At 32.6% G+C, this 27037-nt stretch overlaps 1 protein-coding gene across 5 annotated transcripts in view; it reads left to right on the top strand.

Moving 5' to 3' along the window:
* Jvl (javelin-like) overlaps positions 1-27037 on the top strand; it is a 123983-nt gene that overhangs the window by 77130 nt on the left and 19816 nt on the right. Inside the window, exon 2 of one of the 5 annotated variants that reach the window (XM_072009089.1) lies at positions 17228-17344. The exons of 3 other annotated variants lie outside the window; for them this stretch is intronic. The gene's annotated coding sequence lies outside the window, so the exon portion shown is untranslated. Of the gene's footprint in view, positions 1-8397; positions 8417-17227; positions 17345-27037 lie in introns of those variants that run through there. One more of the 5 variants, XM_072009090.1, reaches the window with a different exon arrangement.

Genomic DNA, 27037 nt, shown 5'->3' with positions numbered 1-27037 from the left:
AATGCTAGACAAGTATAACTGGATTGAAAATGGCTGAAAGATCAGCAGGGAGAGTATTTCTCATCTAGTACCGTAGAATGATGACCTTTAATTTAATTTTATTTAACTTTTACTATATTTTATTTTCTTGCGTTCTGTAGTTTATGTAATGAAAAATAATTTAAATTAAATATTGCAGAAGAATTCCTGATAAGTAATGTATCCTTAAAATTTTTAATGCAACCGTGATAGAAAGCTCCTTGCTCTGACCAAATTAGTGCACTGCGTGTATAAAGCGAATAAAAGTCAGTGATTGTCGAAGAGCTCAATTATTTAACGTTCACGGTCACGCCTCAGGATGGGCACGAAAACGAAAACGATTTTTAGTGTTCATCAGAACACCGGCTGTGCTCGTGATTCTGTGTAAATTTTCGCATCGTGTGTTTTTCATGGCGTGAACAAAATATCCGGCGGGAAAAACTCGAGTGAAAAGTGGACGCTAATGAACAGCTTGCGGAGAAGCGGTAATAACGACGCGAGTCGAACGCTTTAGCTTGGCAAAGGGCAATAAAGGTATAATTTAAGAGATCTGTGCTTTTTTTTTTTTGGTGCACTGAGAGAGCAACGAGCAACTGTGAGAGCTCATCCAATTCCTTCGGTATTGCCAGTCGTAGATACGTATCTTAATGGGTGAGAATCAGCGCGGTGAACACGAGTTATGAACGTTTAGCTTTCGATCTTTTCCAATGCAGCGTAATAAGTCTTGACATTTTCAGAATTTATCGATATTTTTATCACAGTGAGCGTAAAAGAGATTGCGCGATAAAATTGAAATAATTCGACACCATTCTATGTTGCAGAGCTGTATTATTTTCTATTCACATTTAAAGTCATTGAACTATTATTATATTTCGTTAATATCCAAAGATAAAATGATTTTGCTTATAATTTTCTTATACATGGAGTTAATATGCTGAAATTGATATAATAACATGTGTCTGTTTAATTTTATTACAAGAAAGATTAAAATTTCTTTTCATATTAAATTTACTTACTACATACATACATAATAATTCTTATGTTTATTTTGTAACTTAACGTTATTGCATAAGCAATTAAAATTTCTTATACATAATTATCTGCTTTCTGATAAAAACAGACATTATCTTTTATTACTGCAAATTTATCTTGGATCCAATTCCCACACCTGTGTAAATAGTCAACCAGGACTTGTATTTTGTATATCTGATCTTTCTATACATATACATATAGTCAAATTTCTAGGATCATCTCGGTTTACGTTAGATAGTATTTACATACATACATATTCTGCTATTATGGCTCTACCTGAACTTTTTCTATATCTTCCAACTTTTTTCCGTTTCATGTTTCACTCCACTTCGTAAAAATGAAACGATGTCATCTTCAATCATATTGTGTTTGCTTACCGGTGATCAGCATCGTTGTTTGAACTGGTATAATTTCTATTGAGGTGGGGTTAGCCTATTTGAAATATCGCCCACTTTGTCGTGCTGAAATTGGCTATACGGAATACGACTATTTTGAAATGGAGACACTGTGTAGGATTGACGTAGGATTTTACTTTCGCCGGTAAAACAATAAAATTGGAGGTGTACAAATATAGTTTGATTAGGACGAGGTGAAACGAAATAACGACCACAAATTTGTCCAGATGTATTTAGATTTCGACGCTTTCCAATCGTTTACCGTTATAAAACATGGGATATAAACATTTGATAAATCCGTAGAAATATAGTAATGCCTTCAAAGGTAGTAAAAAAATTTATAATCAAAATATCTTAACTAGAAATTTCCCTTAATTGCGGAGAAAAACTTGGGAGAAAGAAACTTTTTTAACTTCTGTGCTTTTTACTAATAATAATAATAATAATGTTGAAAATAATTGAATAACGAACATATTTAAATATTTAAACTAATTTGCTAATTTAAAACTAACGTAAACATTCCCTTACGGCCTATTAGTGAGACTATTATTAGGTTGTTAAAACTTAATTGACATTCCTATTAGAGGGAAAATTAGCAAATAATACGCAGGTCCCGGTGGGCGCTGCTCGGGAATAAATTAGGTAAATGCGAGGCAAACCCAGTTTAATTACAGATTAAGCGTTTGTGGGCCAGTAAACCTATTGTCGTTTAGGTGTGGCTATGTCGTCGTGGCTGCACCTAAAACCTTCGTGCTGTTCGATAATTAGAAGACGCGAATTCGTGTCTCGACTTCCTTTTCCTTTTATCGAACCAGCCGAGAATCGGCCGTAAGGCAACATCGTTTGAACAATTGGAAATACACCCTCGTTCGTAAATATCTGTTAGGACAAAAAATACTGTAGACTGTAGACTTTAGAAATGAATAGAAATTTACCAAAGTCTTTAAGAATTATTGATTTGAAGCTCGTGTAACGACAAATAGAAACTATAGAATCTTAATTTAATCCGTTAACTGTGGTGTTTAGTCTCAAAAATCTGCTATGGGATTCGCAGGTGTAAAATCAAACAATGACGAGCATACACGTCGACCGCATGGTAAATGCTCCTATTATAAATCCTACAAAAAAGGTAAAGCAAAATGAGGAAGAAGTACATTTTTATTCGATAAAAAATTAGCAGTCCATTGTTGACAAAAGGTGTTGTTATTAAACACTGAAAAATTACCAAAAAATAATAATGTAAAATAAATAAAACAGAAAACAATTCGAGGAATAGACGATACATTGGGGAAAATATTCAACTCAATTTATAAAAAGCGATACATTACACGAACCATAAACGATATACCAAAGAGAATAATCAAATAACCAAACTTGTTTTTTTCACAAAAGATATAATAGTTTTACTGCAAGTGTAAAGGAAACATACCACTAAATATAATTTATATTACATTTTACTAAAATTTTGAGTTTCTATAGTAAATAGAATTTTTTTTATTTTACACGACGTGTTACACGTCAACTGTACCGAAATGAAGTTTTGGATTGACGTGTATACACGTCGAACGCATTTAACTGGTTAAAGAAAGAATTCATATTCTTCGATGTTATAATATAAATCTTATCCTTACGTATAATTACGTTCAATGTCAAAATAAATCCGAGTTCTCAAGATCTTCATTTGCTGTTATTTCCGGTCCGTCATACCTTCGTTCCAAATTGCCGAGAGAGATCCAGTTCGCTGTACGCGTGCAGATGAACTGAGCGAGTCGTTTAGTCAAATCTAATTGACGAACTCGTAATTTTGTCTTGAAAACGCATCACGAAACATGCGTCCGTTACGTAAACACGTGGCCTGTCATACACAAATGAATGGCGAACGGAAATGTTCCTTCCCACGTGGCACGATCGAAACTCTGATTATTTCCCGTTAGCTGTTCCTTCCGCGGCGTGGAATTTAATTTATCGATTAATCGGATACCGTTCTGCTCCGGAAAGGAAGGAAACCATGGAACTAGCAGGATAATTAGGTTTAATTGAACCGCAGTTTCTTAGAAATTCAGCCACTGTTACCGACCACGGACAGCAGAGCTCCGTAAGAAGACTCGTTTTTTCCATTTGTCTCTCCGGTTGTTCCATGAAACATTTTTCATCCGCTTCCTGATTAATTACAAACGAGATTTATGCAACGAGCCGCTATGTTGATTAACGTTTTCGAATGTTTGCTCCAAACAATTAATATATCGGTCTCGTTAGGGAGATTGCTTAAACTCTTGTGTAACGTATATATTTCTTTTTTGTGAAAACGAATAAATAGGATAATAAAATATGACGTAAGAGAAGAAAAGAAAGAAAGAGAGAAGAATTATATTTGCTAATTGGATTTCATGGTGAAGGCTGTGTTCTATCTTAATGTACATACAATGTGTGTGTGTGTGTGTATTTTTCGCCATGTTTGCGAGTTGAAATGGATTGGAGAGACAAGATGGAATATTAAAACGATAGGCAAGTGGAAGAGATATTAATTTAGATGTCTAGATAATACAATAATTAGTTCCTCTAGAAAGTAACTCATTTAGATATTGTAATAAATACACATGAGTCTGGCCCGACTGTTCGGTAGTAAAAATACGAAATTGTAAAGAAAAAGACATTACAGTTAATGATTGAACGTTCTATAATATCAACCTTTCGCTTTTACTTTATCACTGAACTTCTATCAATTTCATAAAATTTTTGACGTTAGAAAATTATCTGTTCAACTGTGTATAATTTTATGGAAGTTGTTATGGATATTATCAATCCATATTTCTCAACAGATACATTGTATTATATGTGTGTGAATATATTCTACGGTCAATACTAATTCAAACGTTATACATTAAGATAATTTCTTCTCACAATTAGACTTTTAATTTGCAGAGATTAACAATGTACCCGGAGATAAATTCTGGCAAAGCGTCAATAGTATTATAAATTTCATATCCTGAGTTCTTATGTGTCAAATTATTAACATTTATTACCTATAAAAGGTTGAAAGTACATATTTTTTTGTACCTAATACCAAAAGTACAAAGTCTTAAGGATAAGGAAATAAGTGCCTGCATATTCTCTAAATCGTTCACTCTAAAACTTCTACAAACTCTTTAACGTTTATGTATATATTATAAAAGTTTACAAAATAGATGCTTCGTATGAATGCAAATGAACTACTCTACATTGAGCAATGAAATCACTGGACCAGAGAACAATAGAGGATCTTTGGGAATATTTTATCCAAACGAGCTATTGATGTACTAGGTGATTTAACTTTGCAAATCAGTAGAAAGCAACAGTTGTACAAGGAGAGGAGATAATTAATAAAAGAATATATGAAAGTTTTATATAAATCTTTTGAATAAAATGAATAAACATTGGAGAGTACGAAAGAAAATATCTGTATTTATATAAACATGAGATTTAATTTTCTTCGGTAACCTTAAAAAACATATTGTATCATTTTGTTTTTCGTTTCTCATAGAAATTTCTCATTGAATTTAATGATACAGCAAGAATTTCAAAATCCTTAGATATGGATTTTATGCGTGATATATTGTTACGATACAAAACTAGTCAAGTCTATAAAATTATTACAATTTTCGTAACTTTGGATGATAAATATAATTTTAATTAAGTTTAAATAGTTTGTATAAACGTATTTTTGTATAAACATTCTACGAAAGGATATTATTTTCTATAAAAGAAATACAATTTTTACTTGTCTTTTCAAAATTATCACTTCAGATATAACTTTAAATACAAATGTGCTACCTACGTAAATACAAATATACATTAAAAAATGACTGTTAATTGAACAAAACTGACAAATTAATTCAATATTCCTAATAATTGGGGAAATATTTTCCTAGTTATAGGTATACGTGTATATAATTTGAATGCAAAATTTTTTTAAAGAATTAACCTGATGCATTAACCTCTCTGTTCCAGCAAATGATGCAATGTAAGACGTTTTCAGGATACAATTAGCTAGATATTATCTAGAAATAATATTTTATATTTTGTAATAGTGTACAAGTAGCGTAGTAAACTTTGTTCACAGATAGTCAGAGAAGTCAAAATCTTTCAGAGAATTTCAGTATGGTACTTAAATTACATGCGCGTAACGTGATTATTATGTAATACATTTTTATGCAATTTTTCTGTTGTATAATACATTTTTTACATATGTGTATCGCACCTGACTCATAATAAATATTCTAGAACTTTAAAATATAGATGGTGATGTAATGCATATAAGTCTCGGAATAGTAAAATGCTTTTTGTTTGTTTTTAAATTTGAATAAACACGACTCCTTAATATCGTAGTAAATAATTTCTTATTACCATTTTTTGGCTATGATTATAAGTTTATTTTGAAAAATAGCTAATATGACATTGGCAATATCTCGTCAATAAAAGAGAAATCGTATCCCATCAGAAGAACAGTCGAGTGAATGTAAGTTTCGTGATGCAGAAAAAGGAAAATTAACGAATATAATTGAAGAACTATGTAGCATGCTTCATATTCACTTGACTTAACACGATCTGATCACCATTTATTCAGATCGTTTCAGCACCATCTGAGTGGAAAAATGAAAAACCTATGAAAACGTTAACAACGTAGTTCAAGACTATTTTGTGTCTACCCAATAAAGTTTCTGCAAAAAGAAAAGATTGGAAAATAAATTATACGTTGGGAGATAATACTAAAGATTAATAAAGATCATATTATTGATTGTGATATATTTTTTACGTAAATATAATATAATGGGGCGTTTTCTAATTGATATCGTATCGAGATAAACGACATCGATAAGTGTAATTTGTTTTAAAACGAATAGATCCAACCGAGCCTAAATGGAAATTCTCTTTTCTTTTGTAATTCTATTAGGTTATTGTATGCATAACTATTTCGAGATAAACACAGATATTTACCTCAAAAAGTAAGAACCGTTTGAACCAATACACTTTTTTGACAACTTTATTTTGCTAATTTCAGTTTTGTAAAGATTTAATGTTCTTGCTGTTTTGGTGCAATTTAGCCAAGTTTTAAACGAATATATGCAATTGATTTAAAAATATTATCAAATCAAATAAAACATCTAATAAATCCAATCACACGTTTCTGCAAATTTAAGCTTTCCATAAATACATAAATAGCGGCGTAGTCTAAATGTAATAAAGACTTTACAAATTTTCAGACAATCTGATAGTATGAAAGGACATTTGAATCCGGCATAGATTTCGAATACCCGCAGTCAGTGAAAATATAAATTTTCATTAGCTCGCGTTGTTACTCGCATAATTGTCCGGCAAAAAACCGTACGATATCTTATATTTTTCGTTCATTAAAGACGCGTAACGCAAGAATTTCCTGTACGCTCTGCCGGAACGAGTTCTGAAACCTTAAAAACCCATGGCTAACGACTTGTCGGCGAACTATAATTTTAGTCGAAGACTCTGACTGTCTTCGATAAAAAGCTTAATCCGTCTCGCTCGTTAAAGTCGACATGCCCACTTTCGTGCTTTCACCCTTATTGCGGCTCACGTGCAACGCGAGCGAATATTAATTATGCTAGAAAATAAACTAAATTCATCGAATAGACTCGCGTTCCTATCAGAGCCGCCGGCGACACGCGTGTTACAGAATCACGTGGACGTTCTTTCGTCCTGAGCATGTTAAGTTGCTTCTTCGGTGAAGCTACAACGGAAAATCTATTTGTTGGCTATTTGTCGCCTTACTGTTTATACAACAATTTTATCTTTGTTCTTCAAAAAAATTAGTTAACTAGACCACGCGTGAATAAGTAGTTAATACGTAACTATTCATTAGACAGGACAATTTATAGCGTGTTTGGTTATTTCGCTATTTTCTTGCTGCTGTAATATTAGACTTTATAAAGCTTCAGTCGAGTTTTCTCAGTTCATAAAGTAACGGGGAAGGGAAGATCTAGACGCTAGTGTCGTTGCTGTTTGTTGCAAATAGTAGCCAACAAGTATCAACTTGTATAAACATGCTATTCACACTGGACCATTGTAATCAGTAAGACATTTGGTTTTTCTTTGGGTTCTAACCTTCCCAAATCGAAACAAGAATATTCGTTCCTAGCAGAAAGTATACATTGAAGGAATGCTTGTTTATTTGCCTGTGTGTTTATTTTTCTTTGATCCTTGTCTCTCCAAATAGGAAGAGACAACGAGTATTGACTTCAATTATTGACAATAGAAACATAAGGAAAGCTGAAGGAACATTGGACAACAACCGGCAACATTTTCAAGAAACATGGAACATCAACAGAAAGTTCCTTGTTGTTGCTGTAGCGAGGACTTAGTTTAAGCTTCGAACAGAGGCAGATAACAAGACAACACAAGTAGTAACTTTTGTTACAGACAACAGAAACGTGAAGAAACATGAAGAAACATTGAAATACCAGTAAAAAGTTCCTCGTTGTTGCTTGAGTCAGGACGCAGCTTTAATCATATCGCGCTTCTCTCGCGTCGTGACCGTTACACGAAGAAGATATCCGAGCGGATGAAATTCAAAAAGTTGATGACTCGACTTTTAAAAGAGGAACGGCGAAGCTCGAATTAATTTCATGTAAGAGGGTTGTGAATCGGGTTCATGGTTGAATAACGGGTCCATGGCCAGAACAGGGACAGGATCAGAGACGAGATGACAGCTGGTCCTCGTATCGCCTTATATCGATGCAGCGATCGATAGATTCCATAACAGGACACGTTCGAGCGTATTATGTAAACCCTCGGGGACTGGACAATCGGGTCACCGAATGAGTAGAGCCTCTAGTTTTGCGAACACTGGCTTGCTCGCTTTCGATTTTCATTTTTGACTGAGATTCCAATGACCCTCTTGTACTCAGACACAGGCTGAACCAATAAAAACCTGCGCTCGAATAACTGGGTCGCTCATAAGGGTAAGTCAGTGTGATATTTGAGAAGTTTAATGATGTAGTCTGTGGTATTGGCATAGTAATTACGATTGTTTGGAAGTCTATATTTAAGTTTATGAGTGCTAGGATAGTTCTAGGGAAACGAAGTAATCCAGTAGGATCATTAGGGAATTATTAAAATCTTCGAAAGTTATTGTCTCGTTAGGAAACTTACATTGTAATTAACATTATTGGGCATATATATGCATATTAGTGTATACCGTAGACTATGGATGATTACATATTCATGAGAAATTTAAATATGCAAACATGAACAGAATATGTGTAATATAGAAACATATAAAAAGATGTTCAAAGTCGAATATCGATTATAATATTAAAAGGATAAAACGTACCTCTATTTAGGTACTGTTTCTTTGCTTACGTTGGTAAAAGTATGAATTTGTATCTGTGCAAATCCATCGTGTAATCATAATAGAAATCTCGTTGTGTATAATAAAATTAAATTTCTTGTCCACATTCTTCGCGTCTCTTGATCATCATTATAATCAATATCGATATACTTATTACTAGACTCACTCAAAAGAAAACCATCCAAGTGCATTTCAATATCACGTTAAATATCAAAGTTCAGTACACCATGTAATTTTAGTAAAATTAGAACGTACTTCATTAAAAATAATTCGACCCTTCTGCTATGATCTATTTAGGACTGGTTACGTATTGAACAGAAACTCTCCTCTTACGAAGCAGATATCAAGCGATTCGCTTGATCTAGTCGCCTAATTAGTACGCGCCGAAACTGAAAGCTATAGTAAAAAGTAATATTGACCTAAAATTTAAGTGCTAGAATCTAACCACCGATCGAACTGTCAGGTGAAAGTCATATCTACGATATGTTTGCTCCAATTCCAAGTAACTATTTATTTATTTATTTTACATGACACGAATTACTTATGCTCGAATGTATAAGCAAAACCGAGATCGAAAGTCGGAGAAGCAGATCCGATCTGTTTTGCTCTAATTCTCAGCGGTCATTTAAAAATTTAGTTCTTTCTTATTACTTTTTGATAATCCTCGTGTTTGATCAGTGAACCGTATAGAAACATAATAGAACATCGGTTCGAACATAAAATTATCCGTAGTTCTATTTCTTGCAGCGTCAGCATTTACCGCTATCATAAACTTTCGACGCCTTCAAAAGATTTCAAGTAAGTACACTGTACGCGTTTCTTGTTCTTGAATCTTTGTAGAGATATCGATATTTAGATTCGTATTTATCGCTTTTATCGAGATAATGTGTGTAGATATTTTCATAATCTTTCCGCGGCATAAATCGTGATTGGTTAATTAATGTTTCACTAATGGTGATTAGATGATTGATACATCATTAGTAAGCACTATGCGAGGAAAAATATTTAATTCTTGTATACCCTTGCGTTAATGAATTTTATGGTATGGTCTTGCTACTGTTTATTGTAGCTATAAGTGCAACGTGTATGTAAAGTGTAGGCTATAGAAGTAGGTTGTTTTTTCAAATAAAAATTAGAAATCTCGTTCCGTTTTATGCAATAAAAAAGCTTATTTAATATCATTTTCGATGAACATCTTAATTGATCTTAATTACTTATCATTAGAGTTAAATAATTTTTTATCATAGGCATTTGGTACATTTATATGTAGTAAATCATTTTTCTAAATGTTTTACGTGGTTTCGTTTGTAATAATATTGTTATAAATTTAAATTGGATATCTTTTGAAGAAATGAAAAGGAATTGCAATGGCAGAAATACTTTTGAAAGCATCTTTTAATCGAAGCTTTTTTAATTTTCTGTTTAACACTTCTTACTTCGTTTCGTTGTGCTTTGTCGTAAGAAAACGTACCTGGAACTGATCCAAGACTTCGGTCACTAAATTCTCTTGCACGACATACCACTATTGTTTGGTATATTGCACAAATAGCCTGTCGAGCGAAGACTAATGAAAGATATTTTTATGCTTCTGTTTTCACGGGAAAGTACAACTTCTTTCTCCTCTTTTCTTTTTCTTTTTAAAAGAAATATTTCCGTTACGCTTTATAAATTTTTTCGACATGAATTATATCTGCGTACATATTAAAAAGAAGATTGCAATTAGGAGAAAATAGGAAGTAAATAAATTGCTATATTAAGTTTGAAGTTTCTGGCGATACAAATTCATCAGTCAATGATCTTCGTGTATATTATTAATATCCGAGGTTAAAGCAGACAGTTTAGTAATTTCGCACGAAATGAAAAATGTGATTGTATTAATAATCACTTATACGTTCTCTGTTATAGAAACTGACATCGTTTCTAGATCGAAACTTGTCACTAGAGAACTAGTTAAAATTCAAAATAGAGCAATTTCAAAAAGAGCACTTTCACAAAACCGATAAATTTCATATAACGGCAGTTTCACTTTACTTAATTATAGTAATATTTCATATCAATATTAAGTTTATTTTCTGAATTTTTCCAATTACGAAGGAAAGTTTCTCTTAAATTTCATATACCCACACTAGAAGAACAAAAATACAGATATTTCAGGATAGATTTTCATATATTTCACGAAAGATTTCTCCAAATAAAAATTACACATTATACAGGCTGTTTTTTATTTTGCATTTTGCTGTAATTTCTTAACAAACTTCATTATCTTATTTTGCATAATCGCGCAGCTACGTTTGCATAGAACAATTACGTATCTTTTTGACGAAATTATACACCTCGTAATGTATAAATTCTTTCTCAAATTATTCTATATCATTCTATGGATAAAAGCAAATACTTTATAAGATACGTATATCGTAATGTATCTCAATTATTTATAATAAATATTTAAACTACAATAGGAAGGTTGCGATGATCGATGCGACAATTCCTTCTAGCGATATTGAATAACCAATTTGAGTTTATCTTATCATCAATATGCAAAATCAAGCAGTCGATGAACCCAGTGTTTAATATTTTCAGCTTTCTACGCAACTTCATAAATTTGACGTGTCTGCAAGTAATAAATAATTGGTTTTACTTGCGGACTTTCTAGTTGATTCGTTCGATTTGATTTTCCTCAATATACAATAACTGAAATTATTAACATTCATATATAACTTTAATGTATCCTTTTGATATCAATTATAGAATACGGATGTGCGGGTGAGTTTTTACGAACATAAGTAATGAAATGGAACTTGAGCAGTAATTAATTTTATTCGTTAAATATTACAATTAATGTCCTATTTTTTAGTTAGTATTAACATACCGTGTGTTTTTACACAGTTCAAGTTCTCACAAACGCACTAACATTCACAGCGTAATTATGAAAAACGAATAAGCTATTTCGATAATTAAGCATTTCAAATTTAATTATGGATTTAATGAAATAGTACTATTAGGAAGTAGGTAGGTAGTACATTAAATGAATAATAATATATTAAATTCGTAATTCTGTTATAAATACAATAATATTCAGTTCCATCTATATTTTTTAAAGCTTTTCATTTAAATCATGGAATTTTTAATTAATATTAAGATTCAATCGTAATTTAGCACATTTGAGCTATTTATTCTAAAAGTTCGTATATGCACGAATTACTACTAAATTTAGAGAATTTTATATTTAACTATGAGTTTAAATATCTTCGTCTATCTAATTCTTAAATGACAATTTTCGTCACAAATTTATATTTCTATGGCCATAATTAAAAAATAGAACTTGAACAAAGATTTGTCTTTTCCCTATTAAAGACTATAACAAATATTCTTTTCGAATATTTTATACATTTTTGTATATATTATATGCATCTTATATATTTTTATATTTTCGAATTTCGTCTAAATGTATGACAATCCGCGGTCTACTACCGATCAGTATTCCTTCGATTATTCTCCTGTCGCATCTTACTTGATCCTTTAGTGTGGATAGTGAAAATAAAGGAACTATGTAATCTAACAATCTTGGAAAATGGAGTACCAGCCGTTTATCAGAAACCCGATGAAACGGCGCGCGAAGTCGGATAGCTCGGGTCAAGGTCTGCGCGTTTCAGGATCATCGTCCTCCTCGAGCAAGAGCATTCCATTGAATGTCGAAGGTCAAGAGCTTCGAGGTGAAATAACTTAATGGGCTGCATTTGTCTCGATCTGCTTACGCTTATTATTCCGGCATTGGTGCATAATTGGAAAATAGAGAATAGTAACGTATCGACATAGATTTCACGTGTCGACCTTACGCAACGTGGGTGTGATTAATGTGCTGGTGTAATTAAACGCCGGAGGCGGTTTTCCTTTCCTTTTAAGAAGGAGGCGGTTCTACCTTCGAAGAAAGTGATCCTGTTTGTTGGATAGTAGGTACGAATAGCGCGAAGCGGGAATAAAGAAACAGGATAATAACTCGTGGACTGGTAATGAATTATTATGAAATTTCACGACGGAACGTATTTGGTTTTATTTATATTATAAAGTAAATATATTTGCATTATTACAGATAGGATATTATTACACGATATAGTATTACAATATCTTTTTACTAACGAAACATGACATGAAATTTTATTATGCATTGTTGAGAAAAATAGAACGCCCTACATGATAACTGTAATGAAACGAACATTAATGTAAGTTTCATAAAGAAAGGTGCGAGTTACAAAAATAGAATCGTTACAAATACCTTGCATACATAACATGGTGTACGAATAGCAACAAAACAACGTACAATGATAGTAACTTTAAATCCTACAAAATGTAAGATTACACCCACAATAGCAGCATTAAATCATCGGAAAGTTCGTAGAAAGTAGAAAACACATTTTTCATTTCGTTTCGTTTATTTCATTTATCTGTGATATTTCGTTGGAAAGATCGGTATAAGTTCAATGAAAGTAGTAATCCATTAAGATTGCTTCGAATATGAGAGCTAGGAAAAAGAAACAATAGTAGTTTACATAAATTAACAGTGCATAAATCAACAATGTGGATGAAGAACGTCAATCTTATTCACATCTAAATAGCGAAAGCTATTAATACTCACTCGGCATATGTTGTATCTTAATTTATGCACGCCCAATTATTGCCATCCGCAAGCTTTCTGCCATAGATAATTACCCGTTTCTTAAATCTTTCTTCTCTGATATACAAAAAATTGACACCTTTTCAATCGAATTTAGAAATTATTCTTCCGAGGGTCACGATTTATGTGATTATGATAAATACGTGGGAATAAATCGCGTGAGAAAGTTTGGTGAAATTTTCGCATATCGTGCGTAGAAACCGTTTCCTCATCAATGATCATTTCGTGTATCGAAAACCCCATCATTCTTCGTCTTGATCCTCGTATATGCTGTACTTTTTGTTTCATTTTAACCCCTTAATAGTATGATTGCTGACAGATATTAATCATTTATTTATGCTACATGTGTATTGTACACATGTTAGATTGAGTCATAAGCAATTGCTGATTCACGTATTGCAAATTCCAAATTATCTACAGTTGCCTATCACTATGTTGATTACAGTGTGTTTAAGGATAAAAGGACTACCTAATAAGATATAGATACCATCAGTAACATCTTGTTGAATGAACAAATATTAGCTGTATGTGACTCGTCTCCTATCTTTAATAAGGGAGACTTGTAATTTTCCGGAAAGTACACTTTCTTTAATCAATGATTCATTTTACGTTTTAGAAACGATTCGTCATAACAAAATTGTTAAGCGTTTCTAAATACGCGAAATATCTTTTGATAAGTCATAAATTCTTAAATATATGTAATTTATATAAATAACAATATTCGTTGTAAGAACGAGTCGACAGCATGGGTAACACAATAAAATTTAAGTAAACCAAAACACAACAACATGTTATGTACGATTTATCGATAAGATGAATCACCCTTGACAGCACAAGACGCACGAATTGAAAAAGAGGATAAGCACCATGTAACGTTTAACACGAGTGTTACTTGCAACAAGTATTTGTACGCGTCAAAATGAAGTGTGGAGGCATAAAAAAGATTGTGTAAAAAGAACAACAAAGTAGCATACATGGCACGTGAAAATGGTTAAAATGGCCAGCCGTATTTGGCCCATGATGTTGTGTAAGAAACGTATTTTATGGCTCTTTGGTTACTTGGTAACAAGTTCATCAAGGTGATCCTTGCGTGAACTTTAACATGGCCTTTCTCTTGCTTCATCATGCTGGCACCCACATATTGTTAACTGTAGATGGTCTGGCTGATAATTTCTTCAAAGAGCCATGAACTTGAAGTGGTACGTGTAGACTCGCACGTAGGATCATTCCCGTGCGATTATCGGAATACTAACCATATTTAATCATTTCAGCCGATAAATTTAGCGTACGTTAATTCATTATAAAATCGACTAAGAGGATCTTCTTTCGCAAATTAACGATATTTTATTTATAATAGTTACGCAATAACTGCTAATTTGAATTTAAAATGACGAATGATCTCCATTTAAATCTAAGAGATAATAATGAATTTTTTTGTTAAAAAAGTTAGTCGAATAGTCGAGAGGATAGTTTTCAGAAGATAGAATTGCAAATGAAACCCACGATGTTCGATCTAAGGAATTAGAAATGTAAACATTAGTATCTTAATTATAAATTTGTTGTTTAGAAAGCAATGAAAATTGAAGATGTTAATGCCACTTCTTCCTGAGATGTTTTGGTTTGGGAAAGTTTCGACACACTACATAGATGAACTAGTTTCGTAACATGAAAATTTCTACTACAGACGTTCAGGATTATCAGGATTACATAGAAAAGACACTTAGCAACTTTAATAATCCTTTCACAGTTAAGAAGAGGGGAAACAGCAACACAATGTACAGCAAACGTTCTTTATTTCAAATAAAAGTTGTTCGCAATTATTAGAATTAAACGCAGAAGGCTGCTTAACAACTTTGATAATCCGTTCAACCGTGCAAAGAAAGAAAAGAAGAGAAAGAAACACCAAATTGGAATACCATTCTACATTCTATCGTAAAGAACGAAGAGCATCAAACGCTTATTCCGTTTAAATAGGTATACAGTAGAACTCAGAACAGTTTACATAAATGGAATTCATGAAAGATCTCCGATTCTCCCAACTAGCTATTACTTTTTGATCGCATAATAGGAACTCAGATCCAGATAAGTGGATTGAATCGGTAAAAGTTCAGATAATCCGACATTACCTACGTTCCAATAAACGAAGTTCCCATAAAAGGAGTGTACTACCGTAAAAGAAAAGTAATACGTAAACGAAATAAATGATGGTTAATGAAATTTCATTGACGCGGGTACAAAAGCGATCTGTGATTCACCGTGAAAACCTCGCCGGGGCCGATCTCGAGTAAACGTCTTTTTTTCTTCGTCGATATCATAATGGGTTGAGGAACGGCTACCGTTCGACTCGAAAGGGAACTTGCCGGAACGAGACGTGCCGCTGATCGTGCGTGTTTGCATGTCTGCCACCGCATCACCGTGACAACAGTTACACATTAGCGATGGAATCAAATTTAATATGTACTTATAAATCCAAGTCATATTCAATATCCAAGATTCTCTTCGTAAGGTTCGAGTATTACTCATAACGTAAACGGTTCGTTCATTGTCCTGGCAAAGTATTCGATCTTCACGAGATGTGTTCGAACCATGGAACGAGTACTTGCAAGTTTTGAAAATCTAGTTATAATTATTTTGATATTAAAACGAGTAGATATTTCTTCAAATAAGAAGAAGACTCGCGTGACGAATCAGTATTAACATAAAATTATGTAGATCATGCATGAAAATTACAATAGTGGAATTCAATAAAGATCAAGAAAAATGATCGTAAGAGAGGAGACTCATAAAGTTGCGAACCTATTCCATCAATGTTTGATTCTACTTGCAGCTACTCTTTTAATTTCTCAAAGTACTTATACAAAACACGAATCTGTCGTGTTCACGTTCGAATTTGCTTGAAAATACTGCCTCTTTTCTTTTCTTTCTTTTTTCTCAAAATACTTATAAAGGATTTGGGATCTGGTCAGCCAATGTTCGAACATACTTGCAACATACTTAAGTCCATCACTACTACATATTCGTATATACGATAGTATATACAAACGCAAACCTTGATGCATTAACCAGTGTCCTTGAGACGGGAGGCCACCACCTCTCTTCTGCAAGCGGGCGCTTTGCCGCGGGCACAAATCGGACTGTGTAGCCTTGTCCGGGTGCGAATCGGCGTATCGTTTGCTAGAGGCAAGCCGCTCTTCGCTCGATTGGCGTCTTCTCTCTTATCAACATTCTTACGGCTTCACGGTTTGGCCCCTAAGGCGTTCCATCGGCCAAAGACATTTAGAATTACCTGTAACTAAGTGTAATGTTGCTTTAATTAATGTGGCTGCCTACGAGTCCGTAGTAGGTGGTCTGAGGGATACCGCTAGTAAAGAAAGCAGTGGATATTGCGGCCATTCTTGGTATGAACATGAAACGCTCTCTAGGGATTTGGCACGACTGGTGAAGGTTTTTGTCGTTTTGGAATCCGCGTTAGTTTTTTACGAGTAATTAGATAGTGGTAGAAGAAATTACAAATTCGTTGAATGGATAAACTCATTATTATTTGTAGCATTTATAATTAATTCTTTCGAGAGAGTATAAATAAATTAGATGATATCGTGATATTAAAGATTTCAGAGCGCTCCCATAGGAGGAAGATAAATTTTTATTGCTTTGGGGCGTCATTTCATTTTTATGCCAAGAATTTGAATTGTTGTAACGGGAAAGAGTTGCGATTTTGTTAATTCTTTTTTTTTCTTTTTTTTTTTTTAGCATTTAAAATTAATTCCTTCGTGAAAATTACGAGTGACTGAGTAGAAGTTGTCTAATGGCACGAAGAGTATCTTTCTTAGTTTCTTAATTGAAGAGAAAAAGATAACTGCTTAAGATGTAAGTAATTTTTAATATACAAATTTATGTGTATAAATAGAATGTTTACTCGTAAAAATTTAACTAACTATATTACGAGAAGTTTTGTGTTTTGTTAAAAATATACGTTCTGTACTCGTGTGTAATATATATCAAGAAATATACTTTTCGCATTCTCAAGCTCTACAACATAAACTAGCTTCGCAGTTTTTACCTCAGGTAGGTAATAAGTACAAATTCAATTCAATTGCTTTTGGACTTTCCCTATTTACATGCTTGTCACTGTATATCGTATATGCCTCGCTTAGCAAACGAAGAGTTTGCAGCACGTGGAGGCGGACAGGATCTTCTTCTCTTTCCTTTCCTCGTTGCTCGCAGACCATACGGGAAATAGGCACAAAGGATCGAGCAGAAAAGGCGGCGGAACGACCGCGTAGGCACCGGTTCGCTCCTTATACGAGTGACACAGAGGAGCGCGCAAGCCGCGCCCGGCTAGGGCATTATTATGCGGATGATTACCGTGCTTCGAGGCTAGGGGAGAATCGCTTTGCCTTGTCCAGGGACTTATTTCCTAGGGTGAAAAGAAAAGCCACGTGATAAGCATCGGCGACTCGTGAATCACACCACGTGATCCACGGGTTCTCTTTCGCGATAGAGTCGCTTTCTTTCTTGGCCACGATCGCGTGTTTCATCTCTTTTCGTGTTGCCTTCTTAAGAGCTGTATTTAATGGTATTAAGATGTTTGCTCTGGGCGCGGTGTAAGTCGGCCTGCAACCGGAAAGAAGCTGGCTCGCCGGTAAAAAGCTGGGAGAAAGTGTGCCGTGAATTATACTGGTATAAACGTTCATGCGGAACGGCTGTAAAGCTCCTTCGTTCTTGAAATTCGAAACCTTGTTGTTGGATGTTGTATCTAACGATAAGCATTGCTTGTTAGATGAGCAATACGCACCACATACGTACTTCGTTGCTCCAAGGTGTTAAATTTCGTTCTGATTTTCTTAACTAGACGTTCGTGATGATCGTCATACAATCATCACGATTCTTAAGACGAGAATGCTGGAAACTAGAGTTTGTTTTTTTTGTTTGTGTTTTGTGCGACATCGTCTTCGGTTTGTTAAATGGCTACTTAAAGTTTTGTTAATGTTTAGGCATGGCATTTTTGTAAGTGTGTGTTAAGAAAGATGACATGATTTGAAAAGGGGTTTTATTTTAGAATAAGTTGAAGTATTGTTACGGATAATTTTTAAAGTGTATGAAAAGTAAAAGAATTTTTCTGTATGAAGAAATTTCTTTTTAGAAGACTAAAATAGTTTCTTTTTAAATAGATAAAGTTTTAAATTTATTCAACACGTTTTACGGTTTTTAATTACCTTCTTATCTTGCCTTGCAACTTATCCTCCACAACGACATCCGCGAAGTAGTTTAAAATAACTGATCGGCATTTATATAATTATATATAATATAATAGGATATTTCAAAAAGATTTAACAAAAATGTGAGAATGAATTTACATCGTTATATATGTATCTGCTTCTTTTAATTAATAATTAGTACATATTAGTATCTCGTTCATAATCATATTGTATTTACATAGCAATTTTTTCTTGTTTTGATACAATATAATTTTTACTAAATTCTCTGATAAAATATTTTATCAATGCATATTGATAAGTCTATTTCATTATTTATACCATACTAATATTTGTGAACATATTTCCAATCGTTAGGTCGTTTGAAAGAAACATTCAGAAATTCATTTTCCTATGAAAAACGAACGAAAGAATTGACCAACCACTTTAACTTAACCACTTTAATAATTTCATCTATCGGGCAGCTTCTTTGAACAAATCAAGGCTGCTAGTATCAAATCCGCAACTAAAACTGCTAAAAAATTCTTTCTGTCCAAATATAAAATTGAAAGGCGAATGTTATCAGCGCTATTTCTGATATTCAATGCTCTATGTACAATTGTACGACATAGAGAACCTGCTCTTGAGCTCTTTATTATTTCATTAAAATCCATGACGCCTGAAAAGGCGTTGCTCGTTAATACACCCTCTGAGCGCACGTGCTGAAAATAAACCGTCCTTAAGTGGAACAATAGATTCCTCGCACCTGAGGCTGGACGATAGAGCAAATCGTCGCTGGTGAACACGATAATGGCAAGTTTATCCAAAGATCATTCGGGAAGATCGCGTTGTCTGTGGGTTGCTCGTAAATTCCGGCGAATCGGTCGGATATCTCGATCAGTAATGGCCTTCTTTGCCGCGTGACTCGTCGAGGAAGAGGTCACTTTGTTCCTTTAAAGTTTAAAGTTTAAAGCATCCGCTACATTACGACCTAACTTCACATCGTTTTATTCGTTCCTGATCAGCGTTTTCAAGACAAAAATCGCTTAAAGAGAAATGGTTTAGGAAATGGTACGATTTTTGTTAATTCTATACGTTATAAAATATGTAATTAAAGCGCGTGTAATATTCAAACTTGTGTAAATTTCATATGTAATAAAGGTAAAAGATAATTTTTATTATACACACATACACACGCCACTAAGCTACTTCATTGTTTATATCTGAAATATAACACAGAGGAATTAATTTTATTCTATGTCCAGATCAAATAAATTGTTTTCAAATATAATCCGAATTATCAGTATTGCGCTTGAGTCATAAACAATATGGAATTATTTTACAATATAACAACATTTTCTTTTAGAATTACTTTAATTTTATTCACCTTAGAATAATATGTGTAATATGTGTAATAATAATATGTCTGCATTTTTTATGTAATTGACGATATTAATATAATCAGAAATTATTTAAAATATTATTGTTTGAAAATCAGCTTTTAATTCATTTTAAGATTAAGAGCATTGAATGATATTGGTATAGTTATAAGAATAACATTGCTACAGTAGAAAGAAATTGAGTTGTATATAGAAAAATAAAAATCGCTTGAAGGAAATTTGAATTTATTTTTGGAATATTCCTTAATCTGGAATGTTCATTGTGAGAAGCTTTCAAATTTCAGCCTGAGACGAGTGTATTAAAAGGCTTAACAGGAACTGGAAGTAGCCGCGTGCAATATTCATAAAACAGTTATTTGGAAAATCCCTAAATACTTAATGCTGGAAAATTCTTAATTCCTAGATTTATTACTTTCTTAGCATTTCTATACCTGCGTTACTATACAAAATTTTCTAATTCTACTTTCTGTCATTACTCGGGTCCCATCCATTTTAGATTTTAGAACCGCCCAACAACCAATGACAGAACTATCTTTCCAAGTGCAATATTCGTACATTCTGCTAACGTCTTTACCGAACGAACAGTCTTGATCCGAGCAAGAAGGTAAACGGACATATCTGAATACGGCTATGTCTGTTACTATCAATAAAGTATCTGTAGTATTTTCTTTTTTTTCTTTTTTTTTTTTCAACGAACGAACTGTGCTTTCCATTTAATGTTTAATATTTGTGCTACGATTTTAGTTTATCAATGTGATTTAAGTGTGGAGTGCAATAGAAATCCACATGGCGAAAAACTTGATGTCGAAGAAGACGGAGTTTCAAGTAGGTTTTTCAAAAATTTGTTACTTGTAATAATTATATAATATACAGTAACAATATATTATAGAATATATAATTCTTATATGCTTAATTCCTTCCTACAATACCATTGTTATTTTGCATCTAACTTAAGAAGCTGTTTCGTTTAAACTTCTTTAATGTAAGCTTCGTCGATTTCAATTATTTTGATCCTTATTATTCTTATATATTTGAATTTAGTAATACTGAATTTGAAACAAAAATTTGCAGGGCAAAATGATTAATAAAAAGTATTAAATATTATCTAATGAAATACATGAGTTATTTATTTGTCATAAATTAAATATAGAAAAATAATATGACCGTATTTTTAATAAATTCTTTAATGTTGTTGCAGGTAAAATAATTTCATAAACTTATGATTCCATTTGTACCTACAGATCAATATGAATCTAAAGTACAATGCGTTAATGTCTTGCTATAGATATATGATTAACCAAGGATTTGTGAGTACACAGAGTGATTATTTTATTTTATTTCTTACATCTCATTCCACTAATTATTACTTTCGATGTTACATACGATTGTTGATTTTTGTACGATGGTTGCTATTAAACACTCTTTGATGTAAGTAGCACAGTGAATTAGGAAGATAGGAACAGTTTTCATAATATAATAATTTTTCTGTCTATAAGGAAAGAGGGCTTATTCTAAAAACACTAGGGATCACTTTACCGAACCAATTAAGTTATAATTATTTAGTTACTTATAACTACGACTAGATCAAGTATATAACTATTCGCTCGTCTTAGGAATGGATACTTCCTAATAATAATAAGGAAGTAAATTCTAATATAAAGTACTTAAATTGAATCTATATATTATTTTGAAATATTTATTATAAATAAAAATTTGGCTAATTGACGATCAAGAAATAATTATCGTTATCCGTATCTTTAAATATTTATGATATTCAATTACCATGTGTGAGAGGAGCGTTCTAATAGACATATAAATAACACGTCACTTTTAATCCTTAAATTTCATTCTAAAACCATAGTAATATACGGTATAAAAAATATAGTAGAAAAAGATCGATAATATAAAAAACGACCAACACGAAGATACCTGCAGTAACTGTAAACGGTATAATTTACTAATTGATTATTAACGATACGGATACCTTATTCCATTAACATCGAATAGATTTCTAAATTTTAGACAACGTAGGCAAATAAAAAATGTATAAATTGAAAATTGTTATATTCGTGCAATTTGCAAAGCGACATTAGTCCCTCGAGCCATAACTCTAAATTGGCGAGGCAAATAGAGCCGTTGGATTTATTGATGTGTTTAATAACGGCAAAAGGAAGCGGCACTGTCTGCCAGGCCTGGAATGAATCATCGTTGACGAGTAAAGGTGGGATTCGTTTCCTCAACTGGGACGCATTATGCTTCCAGGAAAATTACAACATACACTAAAGGCTATTAAATGCTGCAATCAGTTGCCCGCACTGGGAAAAGTCTGATGTTGTGCAACCGCTGATATCTCGCTGCCCACAAATTTTCTCACAAAATTCAGGAAACTGCAAAATTAATGATTTCCTCCACTCTCTTGTACGATAAGTTGCTAACTAATAATAGTGATGAATTTCCAAAATATAGGATTGCAACTTGTAGAATTCTATCGTTTTAGCAAGTAGCGTTTGCAATAGTTTTATAAATTACAAGTACTGATGACGTTGGTGGTTTAATTCGTAACTCGTAAAATTTGTTTCTGCAACAGAATTATCTGTCATTTATTTTCCATATATACGTGAGCAGCATATATTCAGTTTATTAATAAATATGGAAATTATTACAAATTCGAAAACAACTTTTATGGAATTTAAAATACATTTTACATACATTTCCCATCTCATTTGGCATGAATAATAAAATATAATAAGATTGTGCAAATTTTATTGTAGATTGCTAAATGTCAACGCGGAGATATTATTAATGCTTATAGAACATGCACGCACATTTGATTCTTGGTAATCTACGATTACGTTTCGGTTTATGGGAAAAAATGCGACGTTACTAAAAATTGAATGAAAATATGAAAGTTAAATATAATATTCAATTAAGATATAAAGGTAAATGATTTAATCTTATAGATATCGATATGGTGATAGAATGCAAAATTGGATAATATATTAAAATCGTTTCATACTGTTACCACTAAATTAACACATTGGATTAACTTCAGAAAATCAATCTAACATTCGTTATTTAGAAAGTCATCGAAAATTAATCTGACAGTTTTATTCCTAGTGAATAAAACATCAAGTTTGAAGAAACTTTACATATATACGTTTCACCCCGGATGCGGGCAATCGCTGTATGTTTTTTGTCGCAATAAAAATTAGAGGAATTTCACAGTGTGGAATAGCTTCTGTACCGAACAGTAGAACGATTTTCTAATGTTTCTTTCATGGGTTGTGGAAGAGTTACGGTATAGAGGAACGGGAATGCAACGTAAAAATATAACCGGTATAAATCATGACTTCCGAGATTTCTCGACGGTGCTCTTCCTCTTTGTTGAGACGTGGATCGAATGCAAAATCGCTGACCATTTATTGTCCATATTTCTCCCTAAGAGAGTGTAACGATGATAGTATGTCTTCACGTGCGTTATTCGTTTAGAATGTCGCATCGTTTATTTGAGTCCACAACCCGTTTTCAACATGAACAATTTAATTATTGAACTATAACATTTCAAGAGTGACGTTAAATGATCTTATTCTATGTTTGGTAATTACATAAAACTTCTAAGCATGTCGTAATTGGTTAAATGTCAATTGACGTACGCTTATCGAACGTCAATGAAACATTTGAATATTGGTAATTTGGAGTTTTATTTTCTCGTTGCCAATTATTGAAGTGTAATATTTCAAGAGAAACGTTAAAATGATTTTTCCTTTGTAGTATGAATATAATTAACAGCAATATGGCATTCCTACCTTAATGGGTTACAAGTTTATTAACTTACTTATGTATCGTAACTATAATTAAATCATATATATTGTATTTGAAACTGAAAATTACAATAGATAATTACAGGAATCCAGACAGGAACATCTCGTTCCAACAATATAACGATTCTCGATTACAGTTAAATTACTAGTTTCGAGTTAATAAAATTTGAAGCATTGTGTTAACTGTTTTAATGTGTCGATCAAAGTTAAATTTGAGATATTATTTCCGCATTTCGCTATTAAAATCTGATGTTTGAAGCTAGCACTGCAATATAAAGCTCATTAGAAATGTAATTTGCATGTAAATACACGTTAAAGAAATTATCGGAAATAATTGTGGATATCAGTAGAAATCTGTGAATGTTCATTTGAACAGAAATTAAATCTTTTTGCCATTAAAGATTCGATCAGTCGATAAATCGTTCAAATATCTAATCAATGAAACATTACAAATTAATTTATTTTCTATTTTTTAATTCCTTTTGTTTTCTCTGTACAATGTAAAAATCTAGTACTATCTCTAAACGAAATTAGAAGCCATAATAGTTGAAATTTACTATATTCAGAAGATTAGAACCATGAAATTGATGAAACATTACGGTGCTGAATTTCAAGGAGACGAGCAAAACGATTATGCATTTAATTGGGTCAATTATCTGTAATTAATGCAGAAATAATCCGAGGAATCTTCACAGATTATGCAACCTGTCTATTACTATAGTCCAATACTAATTTCAAACTATCAGTTTCATCTGCAACGCATCACAAACATATTGCGTAATTTTATTTTATTTTACGACTGTAATACTGACTTTGCTTGACGTTCTGTCTTAATAGATTGACAAATGATTATGTTGTCCACAGGTAGAAATATAAGATAATTAAATGTGAAAAAACTGCGGTGATCAAATCAAATTGTTAATACATATATATTTATCCATGATCTATTTCAGAATACGTAGGTACATAAATTGACTAAAAATTATGTAATATAAGTAATTAAGCGACAAGACAAGATTTTCAGATATACTTGTACTAAATATTTTGTAACTTTCATACTTCGGATTTGTTTCAGGCTTTACCAATCCAATCATGATAGTCGAATATCATGAAAATGTTAATGAAATTTCAAAATGTTTCACATAACGTGTCTAATATATTCATAAGAGGCGTCTACGAGTATTCGAGTAGTTTCGTGACCCTGTGTAATTTTATGGAAGTTTAATGCGAGATCGTGACAATTATTTCAATTGCCTGTTCAGGGTTGTCGTTAGTAACAATCGAGCGAAACAAAAGAGCGTAGCACGAATTTGCAGGAAAATTGCTAGGGAGATTAATGAGCGGCGCGCGTTGCCATGTGAAGGCAGACAGAAACAGGAGATCAGGAAATCCTTGCTTTTGCAGGCCAGGCTAAGCAGCTATACTCTCATTTCGAGGCGCGCGTGACAGGTTAGAGTAGACGATGTCCGTCTCTACTCTCCTCTCGACCCACCCCGTTTTCCTTTTCCAGCGATCTGACACTGAACTCGATCGTTGATCTCATTCAGGGTCGAGTGTTCCTCAAGTTCCTTGAGTTACGTTCCGTTTTCTTGTTGCTCATCGTTTCTCTCCGCCATCTAGCGCCTGCTATTGTCCGGGAACATTCTTCTTGATCGAATGCCTATTTCTGATACGGCCCAGCATCGATCCAAGCAATTTCAAGAAAATAGATTTTATAATATTGTTCTCAGAACGCGAGTACCTTCTCTCGTTCTTTATTTGTTCACAATATTCTGTACAATTATTCTTTAGATGATCGTATTCTACTCTGTTATTCTACTTCTTGTTTAAGGAAATATTATACTCTACTCTAATTTTAGTATCCGCGAAACGTGTTTGATTATGTGTTTATTTTCCAATTAAGCACTTTTTCTATAACCTTCTACGTTCCATTTTCATAGTATTTATTACTTTTTTATTACTTCGAATAGGATTTACATTTTTATCGCGTGAGAACAGATTGATAGATTGATTATTAAATTTTTTTTACATGATACAAGTAAAATACTCATAAGAATAAAAATAATAATATGTATTCTCTGATTCCACTAAATATCAAGGCAAGGAAATTATTACGTTATATAAATCTGAATAAAATAGAAGCAGTGGTGTCACAAATTCATTCCCATCAGACGATTCACACCATTATTGACATTTCAAACCTTTCCAATGGTTCACCCTCTAATGCTCGGAGTGTATCTTATTTTACAAGATACACAAAAGCATGTGATAAAACAGGAAGAGAAGGAAGATAAAAGAAATAAGAGCATAAAGAGTGAAAGTAAATATACTACCGTTGAAAGTAGACTTGATCTTTATAGCTCGTAAAACTAAACTCTTTATGTTAAACCTTTGGGATCGATTTTCTTGGAATATCCTTGGAATATATATAAATATATGGGTTAATATGTTTTTACAATATATTAATAAATCATTATACAATCTGATTTTACTTGAATTATATATATAAATAGTAAGTTATATATACTTTTTTTTAAACTAATTCCTTGCTTTTATTTCAAAAATAACTTTCAACACTAAGTTTACTTCATATTAAGACGAAATAAAATTATTTTAGTTTCTAAATAAATAATAAATAAATATACAGAATACAAGTATAATATTTTACTTGCTATACGATTTATCGATGTTAAATGATATCGAATATATGTTAGAGAAAGCTAACGAATAATAACTTTACAGCAATATAAAATAGCTGTAATTTCTTCTGAACAAAACCAATAACTCAGGTTACTTAACGATATAGAGTTCAAACGTTTTAAAAAATTTAAGGATTGATTAATTAACATATTACATGGAAAGCCAATGGAAATGTCGTTAGAGCGGAAGTTGCACATCACTTGCCTACCATCAACGTTGCCGTCCTACTGCCTTTTCGAACCTTATGAGATTCACAATAGTACAGTGATTCTCAATCATTTCCTCATCGATACTTTCCAATCATTCAAGAAACCTGTTTATGGAAATTATAGTTTTCTGCATCGTGTGATTCTACACCTGACTTTCAATTCGTAAATTAATTTTAAATCCTATTGCTTTTCTCTGAACGTACCAATTTATGCCGTATTATCGAGCCAATTTAAT

The sequence above is a fragment of the Bombus fervidus genome, chromosome 8, assembly GCF_041682495.2.
Source record: "Bombus fervidus isolate BK054 chromosome 8, iyBomFerv1, whole genome shotgun sequence".
In the NCBI taxonomy this organism is placed as follows: Eukaryota; Metazoa; Arthropoda; class Insecta; order Hymenoptera; family Apidae; genus Bombus; species Bombus fervidus.
The sequence above is the reverse complement of the archived record's forward strand: the minus strand, read 5'-3'. Positions and strand labels throughout refer to the sequence as shown.